Here is a 9,312-nt window from a genome sequence, read left to right as displayed (position 1 = left end):
AGACGCTTAACCATCTGAGCCACGCAGGCACCTGTCTCATTTTTTAACTTACATCTTACTGTGTGTTGGCTAGTAAGGTCACACGTCCTTGCTGAGTCTCTGGGTGACAAGATTTCCTTATATTTCCCCCTATGAGTTTTGGCTGGAATTTGCAGGAACTCCTACTTTGCAAAGAAAACGCCCCAAGTGCTCCGCTGAAGCACAATTTTTGCTCCTGGTTACAAAACACATCCATTTGCTCTGCACGCTCAGCTTCAAAGGGAAGAGGGGTTTGTCAAGCAAGGAAGGTGTGTTAAGCACCTTGCGAGTTACTTGATTGAGTTATCAAGGCTGCCAAGTGAGAATGATTAATCTGCCCGTTTTACAGATACGGAAACAAAGGTTCCGGGAGGTTACGCAGCTGATTTACTCGTTCGAGGGCGGAATAACTCAGGCCTGCTTGCCATCACTGAAGCGTGGATAGGTCCTATTCTCCGCTTCCGTGGGTGTTGGTGGCTGGGAGAGACAAAAACAAATTCTACGTATTCACTCGAAGTCCCCAAACTGTTAACCCCCGCCACGGCGTGGGGTTTAGGTGAACCACTCCAGCTCACGCCGCCGGCTCGCAGACCACTAGAGGACTACCTTCCCCAAAATGCACCGCTCTCACGGACTCTTCCGGACTACACTTCCCAGAATGCAGTACGCACGCACCCGCGCTTCCGCTTCCGGCCCTGGCGTTTCTTGGGAGTTGGGGTTTTTCTGCGGGGAGCCAGACCGCGAGCAGCTCGGGGCCGTCACCCCCCACGTGGCCTCATGGCATCTGGGGGAGTAAGGGCCACACTTTTCCGCCAGGAGACACTGGGTAGGCCTGAAAGCGCTTTCTACCTTCTTTTGGCCAGCAGGCTGGCTCCGTTGGTGGCCGCACGGTCCTGGGGAGTCATCGGTGGAGACTTTCTCTGACTCACTTGGGGTTAGTAGGGGTTCATTTAGGGTCCTGGCATTCTCTTTACTGTTGAGTTTTCGAGCGGCCATGAGGTCCTGTCCTTTATCTTGTGACATCATGTTGCGCCAGAATCGCCCCCATGTTTTTCTTCCTTGAGACGGCTCCCTTCCAAGCAGTAAAGAAAGGAAAAAACAAAAAACAAAGGAGTTAGCACCTTTTAACATGCTATCTTGCTCCTGCCCACTCTTGCCCCCAACAGCGAGTTAGGCTCACGGCAGCCAGGGCAATCTTTGAAAGTTAAATCACTCAGTCGCTGTATTGCATTCCATGGCTCCCCATTGCTCCCAGGATCCCATCCAGACTCCATGCCACGTAAGAGCTCACCTGTCCAGTTTCATCTTATTCTACTTGCCACCCCATTAATCCCCTCCAGCTCCACTGGTCCTGGCTCCTGCAATGTGCCTCGCTCCCTCCGGCCTCCTAGCCTCTGGCCACGTCATGCAGGTGCCTCTGCCTGGACTGGGCTACCTTCTGCTCTTTCCTCAGCTTGCAGCAGTTTGTTCTGTGCCATTCAGAGTCCTACCAAGGGATAGAAAGCACTCTGGTTCTTTCAACAGAGAGAATGTAAAGAACGGTCAACTAAAAAGGTATTGTGGGTTAATAATGACACAGAGCAGCTACCACGCCCAGGGCTAGAGGAACAAAGGGAGCAGCCTGGTTATGACAATTTAGAAGGTCGGGGGAGGCCAGTGCTAGGCTCCAGGCCTCTGAGGAGCTGGCCAGCCTAACCATCACTTCCTGGGAGCGGGGGTCCTGATTCTGGTAACGCCCCTGCAGACCACGCCACCCTTCCCTTCAGGACACTGTCCACAGGCAGTAATGCGGGGTTTATGTGTGCTGGTGTCTATCTGCCCTCGGTCTTTTCCCCGGACCCCCAACAGCAGCAATTAGGCCACGTTGTACATCACTGTGCTAAGTGCCCCTCGGACACCTTGTTGACAGAATCATTTCTCAGGGACGGTGCCTTGGGAGTTTCTGCTCTGGCTGGGGTGGGACTCCATCACTCATCTAAATTCTTCTTGACCCTGAACCTGCTCTTTGCCCAGGACTTTGCTGGGACTAGAGTGACCAAGAGGGGCCCAGATAGACTCCCGGGCACAGGACTGAAGGTGGCGCTCCCTCTTGAGGCTGTGCAGGTGCGGGGTGAACCCCGAGAAGCTCCCTCCAGGCTCCTCACTGTTTCACGTCAAACCCTGGGCCCTGCCTTGAACATTGCCAGGCACTTAGTAGGGGTTGAGGGAATGAATGGGACCTAGCCTCCTATTTTCCAGGGCACCAGGCCACTTGGAGTAACTGATTGTCTAGGTCATCTTCTGGCTGAGAAGGGCGATGCTGACTTAAACTGCTCCCCCTCCCCATGGTAAATTTTACGTTTTTACAATCAAAATTTTCAATGGAACAGAAAATCCCCCCTGCAGGTAATAAGTCATGTGGTACATTGGGAAGCGTACCTGCTTCAGAGTCAGACTACCTGGGTTCACACTGAAGTGATTCCACTTCTAGGCTGTGTGGGCTTGGGGAATTCTTATTACAAAGCCCCAGCACTACACGTGACACATCAAGGTACTTTATACGAGTTTGTTTCCTGTTGCTCTGAGTTCCAACCACAGCTCAAACGGAGAAACTCCCTCTGACTCCCTGAGAGTGGGTTATTGGCCTTGTGTGGGGCTGGATCAAAACCAAGGCTGAGAGGCTTGGTCCATGGGAGAAGGGGGCTGCCTTGGGGGAACCTCTCTTGCTCTATGAAGCAAAAAGGGTATATGGGTCAGAACTCCCTTCAAACTTGCCTAAGTGAAATGGGGAATTTATTGTCTCACATATTGGGAACTAGCTTCAGGTCAGGCTGGATCCAGGAACTCAATAGACCTTCTTCAGGGTTGTCTCACTCATCAACCCAGTGACTGGGCAACAGGGTGCAGTGGCTGGTCCTTGCTTGACTCCAGTGTCTGGCAGGGCAGGGCAGGGTTGGTGACTATGATTGACAGCCCGGTGAACCAGCTTCCCAAGGAGAAGGGCTGATGTCACCGGAAGTCTAGAGGGAAGTAAGATAAATGCTAAACCTTACTACCTGCCACTTAACTGTTCTAAGCATTCCTCCTTGTTAATTCATCAAATCCTAGTAACCCTTCAAAGTAGGTATCATTTTCATCATTCCCAGTTTACAGATGAAAAAACTGAGGCACAGATTGCCTCAGGTCAGAGCTAGTGAGGGGCAGCGCCACTATTCAGCCCCAGACAGTCTGGCTCCAAGCCCAAGCACTGTTCCATTTCTCCATGTCGCCTCTCCCTATCTGTCAGTATCAAGAGATGGACATGACAGGGACAGCCCCAGAAGGGGTCCCAGCACTCCCTTGGAGTAGTATGGAGAGCAGCTGGGGACCACAGCCTCAGGTGGTCCGGCCTTAGGGTGAAGTCTGGCTTCAGTACCTCTGCATCTGGAAAATTCTGGGAACTCTCAGAGGACTCACCCCAAGTTGAGAACATACCCAGGCTCCACCCCAGGGGCACAAGTCCTGGCTTGAGGAGCCTGATCCCACCTTGGGGCCACAAGCTGGCTGTGTGGCTTGGGGACAGTCACTGCCCCTCTCTGGGCCTGTTTCTTCCTCTTGCAAATGAGCAAGTTGGGCCTGACTCCCCACCACTGGGGGTTCTCTCTGGGGAGAAGCTGGGGGTGAACTGCTCCGACTTGTGGTCAGCCACAAACTGCCCTGTCCCCAGGTGCTGGGGAAACAAGGTGTCCCCTGTCCCTGCACATCAGTGGCTCTGAGCCCCCAGAGGGACTTGGCCTGACTGTGAGCCCAGCTTCCTCTCCCACGGCCACCCTTCTCCCCAAGCCTCACCTCACTCATCATTGCCGGGCCTGCCCCCAGACAGCACCCCTCCCTGGCCAGGCTGGGCCAGTGCATTCCTGCTGCCTCTTCTCCATCTGGTAGCTTAGCCTCCTACCCAAGTATCAGGCACTCACAGGGTAGCGTTTCTCAACTGAGGTGGTTTCGCAGGGTTTCTGGATTTAGCAAGTAAAAATGCAATCTTGAGGGCAGAATTCTACCAAAAAGTTGTGAGTCGCTTCTCTGAAATTCAAATCTAACTGGGAAACCTGCATTTTGTCTGGCAACCCTCCCCCCAGGGGACGTTTCTTCATGTCTGGAAACAGTGTTGATCGTCAAAACTGGGGGGTTTCATTGGCATCTAGTGGGTTGAGGCCAGGGATGCTGTTTAATACCCTACGATACACAGGATGGCCCCACCATGAGGAATAATCCTACCCAATTGTCAACGGAGCCAAGGAGAAGAAATTCTAGGTTCTCCCCAAAGCTAATACACATACTTAACTGTGATCTCAGGGACTTGACGGGGCAGGGGGGGTGGGGGTGGGGGGGAGAGGAGAGCAGTGGTCATGTCCCTGAAACAAGTAAATGGCTTGCTCAAGGTCATCTAGCTGGCAAGGAGCAAAGCGGAGTCCTCCGCCTGTCTGTGCCTTCTGCTAATAGGCTCCTCTGAAACCAGGAAGTACAGTGGGGGAGGATAGGCAGGGAGAGCCCCGCAGGTTCCCCAGACCCCCCAAGGAATGGCTCTGGGGACTGGCTCTTTTGGGCTCCTTAGGGGGCGGGCAAGCCAGTGCTGCAGACGATCCCAGGTACTGCCACCAGGGGGCAGCAGAGACCTGGAAATGAGTCTTCACACCCTGGCCTTCTGGAAGTAACTGCAGATTCTTGCAGACTCCGGGGTCCCCCTCCAGAGAATCCAATTCAGCTGGCCTGCAGGTCTGTGATGCTCACCAGGCATTGGCTTGTTTTGTTAACAGCTACCAGGTGATTTGGATGCTCAGCCAGGCTTAAGAACCACTGGTCTAAGACCTCGATTTTCATCCCTGATGGGTCATGAGTATCACTTCGGAGCCTTAAAAATACCAGCGTGAAAACCACCCCAATGCCCACCGCCGAACGACGGATAAACACAGTGTGGTCCGTACAATGAAATGCTATTCGGCCATGAGGGGAATGACACCCTGGGACGCGTACCGCGTGCATGAGCTCTGGAAGTCACTGTGCTGGGTCAAGCCAGACACAAGGGAGCCCTCTGCGGTCTAGAGTAGTTGAATTCATAAAGACAGAAAGCGGGGGTCACTATGGGCTGGAGGCGGGAGGGGTGGGGAGTCAGCGTTTAAGGGGTACAGTTTCAGTTCGGGAAGGTGAACATTTCTGGAGGTGATGGTTGCACCACAACGTGAACGTACTTCTTGCCACTGAAGTGCACACTCAAAAAGGGCTAAAACGGTCCATTTTACGTTATGCACATTTTACCACAATAAAAAAATAATGTAGCGGAAACATAAACGTCACGATTAAAGTTTAAGAGCATTCCACACAACAGGGGCGCCGGGGCGGTTCAGCCAGTTAAGCATCCAACTTCCGCTCGGGTCACGCTCTCGAGGTTCATGAGTTTGAATCCTGCCTCGGGCTCTGTGCTGGCAGCAAAGATCCTCTGTCCCCTTCTCTCCCTGCCCCTTCCCTGCTTGCACATTCTCTCTCTGAAATAAACAAACATTAAAAAAAAAAATTATTCCACACAACGAAACCACACATGTGCAAGTCCCGGCTCAGACCAGCTCAGTAAGAGGGGCCGGGGTTTGGACAGCTACAAGTGTCCCAGGGGGATTTCACCAACAGCTGTGGTCGGAGATTATTCTAAGATTCCAGCATCAGGGAAGAAGAGTGGGTGCACCATCCATTTACCTGTTGTCATGGTTTTAAACTCCGTCCACAAATTCTTTGATGCTCTTCCTTCAAGAGGTGGACCCTAATCTCCCTCCCCTGAGCGTGGGCTGGTCTTAGTGCCTTGCTGCTAACAAACGAGCCCAAAGCAGAAGTGACGGTGGGGGATATCAGAGACCCGGTGCCACCCTAGTTTCTACTTTGGTCTTTCTCTCTGATGACTCACCCTAGGGGGAGCTGCATAAAGCAACACTCAAGGAGCCTTCTGGACAACCGTGTGAGGAGAAGCTGAGGCCTCCCGCCAGAAGCGGTGTGGGGCACTGTCACACAAGGGGGTCCTCCAGCCCAGCAGAGCTTTCAAACAAGGCCACGGCCTCGGCTGACATCTCGATGGCCGCCATATGGGAACGAGCCGTGAACCGGAACGACCCAGCTGAGTCACTCCGGAGTTCCTGAGCCGCAGAAACAAACACGCTCGTTTCCAGTCGCTGCATTTGGGGTGATTTGTTACGCAGCGGTAGGTAATTAATGCATCCATTCAGGAGTCACAGAATCATCCGCTCAGCCCTTTCCACAGCCACCTCCCCACCCACCCATCACAGGACACAGGGCCCAGCACAAAGGAGACCCCTGTCAGATGAATGATCAAACATTTTCTCAGCATCAAGCCCATGGCACTTGCTGAGACAGGCCAGGGGACTCGGCGAGTTGGCCAGGAGGGTGGCCACCTCCCTCGAAGTAGCTTCCCCAGCCGAGTCCATCCGGCCTCATTTTTTTCCTCCTCATTTCCTCCCACAAACCCTTCAGGCCTGGAAGATTTGGGCTTTTCTGGAGGCCAAGTGGGGCAGCCACAGAAGCCTCATTTCCTTCTGTATGGCAGAGGCCTCATTGTCTCTTCCCTGAGACCGTCATCAGACAGCCTTGGGCCCTCCCCACCCCACACATACCTTTTTGCAGATGAATCTCTTCTTATCCCTCAGGGTTTACCTGACATGCTAGCGCCTCTGTTTTCTCATCTACAAAATGGGGATAATGAGGGTATTTTGAGACTGGATGTCATGGTGCACAGGAGGACCCTCAGCAAAGGGCCAGGGGCAGCAGGTACTGATGCATGTCTGCTGAGCTGCCAGGACAAGAGGGAAGAGTGCCAGGAAAACCCACGTCCTCCAAGCAGCTGGCAGGGCCCGCAGGTGACTCTCAGCCCTCTCCTCTCCTCCCTGCTTTGCTCACTCTGCTCTGGCTGCACCATCGTCCCCCGTTCCTCTCACACTCCATGCCTGCTCCCATCTCAGGGCCTTTGCACTGGCTTTTCTTGCTGCCTGGAATGTTCTTCCCCCCAAATATCCCTTGGCTCTTCCCTCCCCTCCTTCAGGGCTGTGCCCAGATGTCCCCTTCCTTCTCAGTGAGGCCTTCCCTAGCCACCTTCCCTCCACTCTCTCCATCCTCCTTTTTGGATTCAACTTTTCCCCATCACATCTCTCCTTTTAAGACACTACATCTTGGGGCACCTGGGTGGCTCAGTCGGTTGAGCGCCCAACTTCAGCTCAGGTCATGATCTCGAGAACACTCCATGAGTTCAGGCCCCGCGTCAGGCTCTGTGCTGACCACTCAGAGCCTGGAGCCTGCTGCAGATTCTGTGTCGCCCTCTCTCTCTGCCCCTCCCCTGCTCATGGTCTGTGTCTCTCTGTCTCAAAAATAAATAAAGACATTAAAAAAAAAAAAAGACACTACATCTTTTTCTTATTTTGTTGCTTGACTCCTCTCAGACATAGGCTCCACAAAAGGGGCTTTGGTCTTTATTCACTGCTAGATCCCCACACTTAGCTGAGTGACCAGCATGCAGTAGGTCTTTAAGGTGGATGGATGAATGATTAAGAGAGTATTAAGTGGGACTTCTCCAGCAGCCTTGAAATCATCCTTCAGGTCTAAGTCCCCCAGATTCTAGAGAAAGTCAGAAAACTGGAGACCAGACCTCAGGGTTTATTTACCAAGTGGCTGCAAAGGTCCTGCTTTCCCTTATATCATCCCAGCACCAACAGAAGACTGGGGTGGGAAGAAAAGAAGAGAGACGCTCCCCTCCCCGGGTCTCAAGTTCACCCCTGCCCTGCACCAGTCAGGGAAAAGAGAAGTGGTAAGAGGGGCCAGGGTGGGGAGAGGTGACCAGGGCGTGTCAGGAAGGTGTGAGGTTCTGGAAGTCACATGGACACCAGGGAGGAAGGAACGCCAAGAGCGATTTCCAGCATCCCAACCAAAAAGGTTGGCTCCAGGGTGAGGAGCCCCCAGCAGGAAGCAGCTGGGGGGCAGTGTGTGTGTGTGTGTGTGTGTGTGTGTGTGTGTGTGTGTGACCAGCAGCTGGGAGAGGGAGCTGTGGGGGTGGGGGACCCGTCCTGGGGACCCTCACCCCACTCCACACAGTCTTCCCAAGTGCACACACCTGGGCCACAACAGGGAAGCAGCAGCGGGCAAACAAGGACAAGGGCAAGACCCGGGAAGCGCGGGACGGGCCTCCCTTTCTTTCACTCCCGCGGAGGAGGAAGGAGCTCGGAAAAGAGAAGAGGCACGAAAAGCAGGTGGCGGCGAGGCTGAAGTCAGCCAGCCTGGCCAGTCTGTTCCTGAAGGCGTCTTTAAGAACCTGGAGAGATTCGACTGAACAAGGTCTAGAGACAAAGAAAACACCGTTTCGTACGTGAGCTCCCGGGAGGGCGGCGCCAGAAGGCGGGCGGCGGTGTTAGGACTCCCCTTCTCCCTCGCTGGGTCCCCGCCGAGGACGGCAAGCGCTGGGGATCGAGGGGGGGCGCCCTACATGCTCCTCGAAGGAAGGAAGGGGCAGGGCCCAACACAGTGGGGCTGGGAGCGGGAGGCGCGGGCGGAGGGACGTGCCCCCCTTGGGTGTGTTACCGTGGGGAGGGCCATGCAGGACCCTGGGCTGATTTCTGGCCGAGGCAGCTCCCGGACTGTCGCTCCCAGTCCGGGCGACGGGGGTGGGGGCAGGCTGGGGGGCAGCGGGGAGCCCCTCGGGGGGTCTCGGTACCCCGCCCTCTCGCGGGGCGGTGCTCTGGGGCGGCGGGACCCAGGCCCGCACTTTCCGCTCCCCTCAACCCAGCCCCGGGGTCTGCCTTCCCAGCCCCGGGGTCTGCCGCAGCTGCGACGCGCGCCGAGGGAAGCGGGGGTCTCCATGGCAACGTTGACGTCAGGGACCCGGGGCCCGGCACGCCGCCTCCCGTCCCCGCCCGCCGGCCTGGCGCAGCCCCAGCCCCGATCTGCGGCAGCTGGGACGCCAGAGGCGTTGGAGCCGCCCCCTGCCTCCTGACCTGTCCCGTCCTGGCCACCGGAGGCGGACAGGTGTGAGCCAGGCCCGCCAGGTCTCACCTGCCTGCCAGCTTCCCCGCGACCCTTTGTCCTCCCATGGCCCTCTGCCGGCCAAACCGACCTTCCTTCCTAGGGAGAATGGCATGTGAATCGGATGCGGGAGGTGATGAGCCCCGACCCCCTCCTCCACCCTCCCAGACTTCCGTCTGCCTCCCTCCGCTCCGCTCCACAACAGAGGGGGGCGGTTTGTAGTTGAACAACTCCCAAATCGTCATATATCCCTCCCCCACCACTCTGCCTCCG

The 9,312-nt window shown here is 55.4% G+C and overlaps 1 long non-coding RNA gene across 1 annotated transcript; it reads right to left on the bottom strand.

Annotated features, from left to right (window-relative positions):
* Window positions 1–5,477: 5,477 nt before the first annotated feature.
* On the bottom strand, window positions 5,478–8,795 carry LOC102964135. Its single transcript, XR_006212069.1, has 5 exons — window positions 8,599–8,795; window positions 8,135–8,357; window positions 6,648–6,716; window positions 5,927–6,152; window positions 5,478–5,516 (listed from the first exon to the last, which is right to left on the bottom strand). It is a non-coding gene; the product is annotated as an uncharacterized LOC102964135 (long non-coding RNA).
* Between the last annotated feature and the right edge of the window lie 517 nt (window positions 8,796–9,312).

This window comes from Panthera tigris, chromosome E2, assembly GCF_018350195.1.
Source record: "Panthera tigris isolate Pti1 chromosome E2, P.tigris_Pti1_mat1.1, whole genome shotgun sequence".
In the NCBI taxonomy this organism is placed as follows: domain Eukaryota; kingdom Metazoa; phylum Chordata; class Mammalia; order Carnivora; family Felidae; genus Panthera; species Panthera tigris.
The sequence above is the reverse complement of the archived record's forward strand: the minus strand, read 5'-3'. Positions and strand labels throughout refer to the sequence as shown.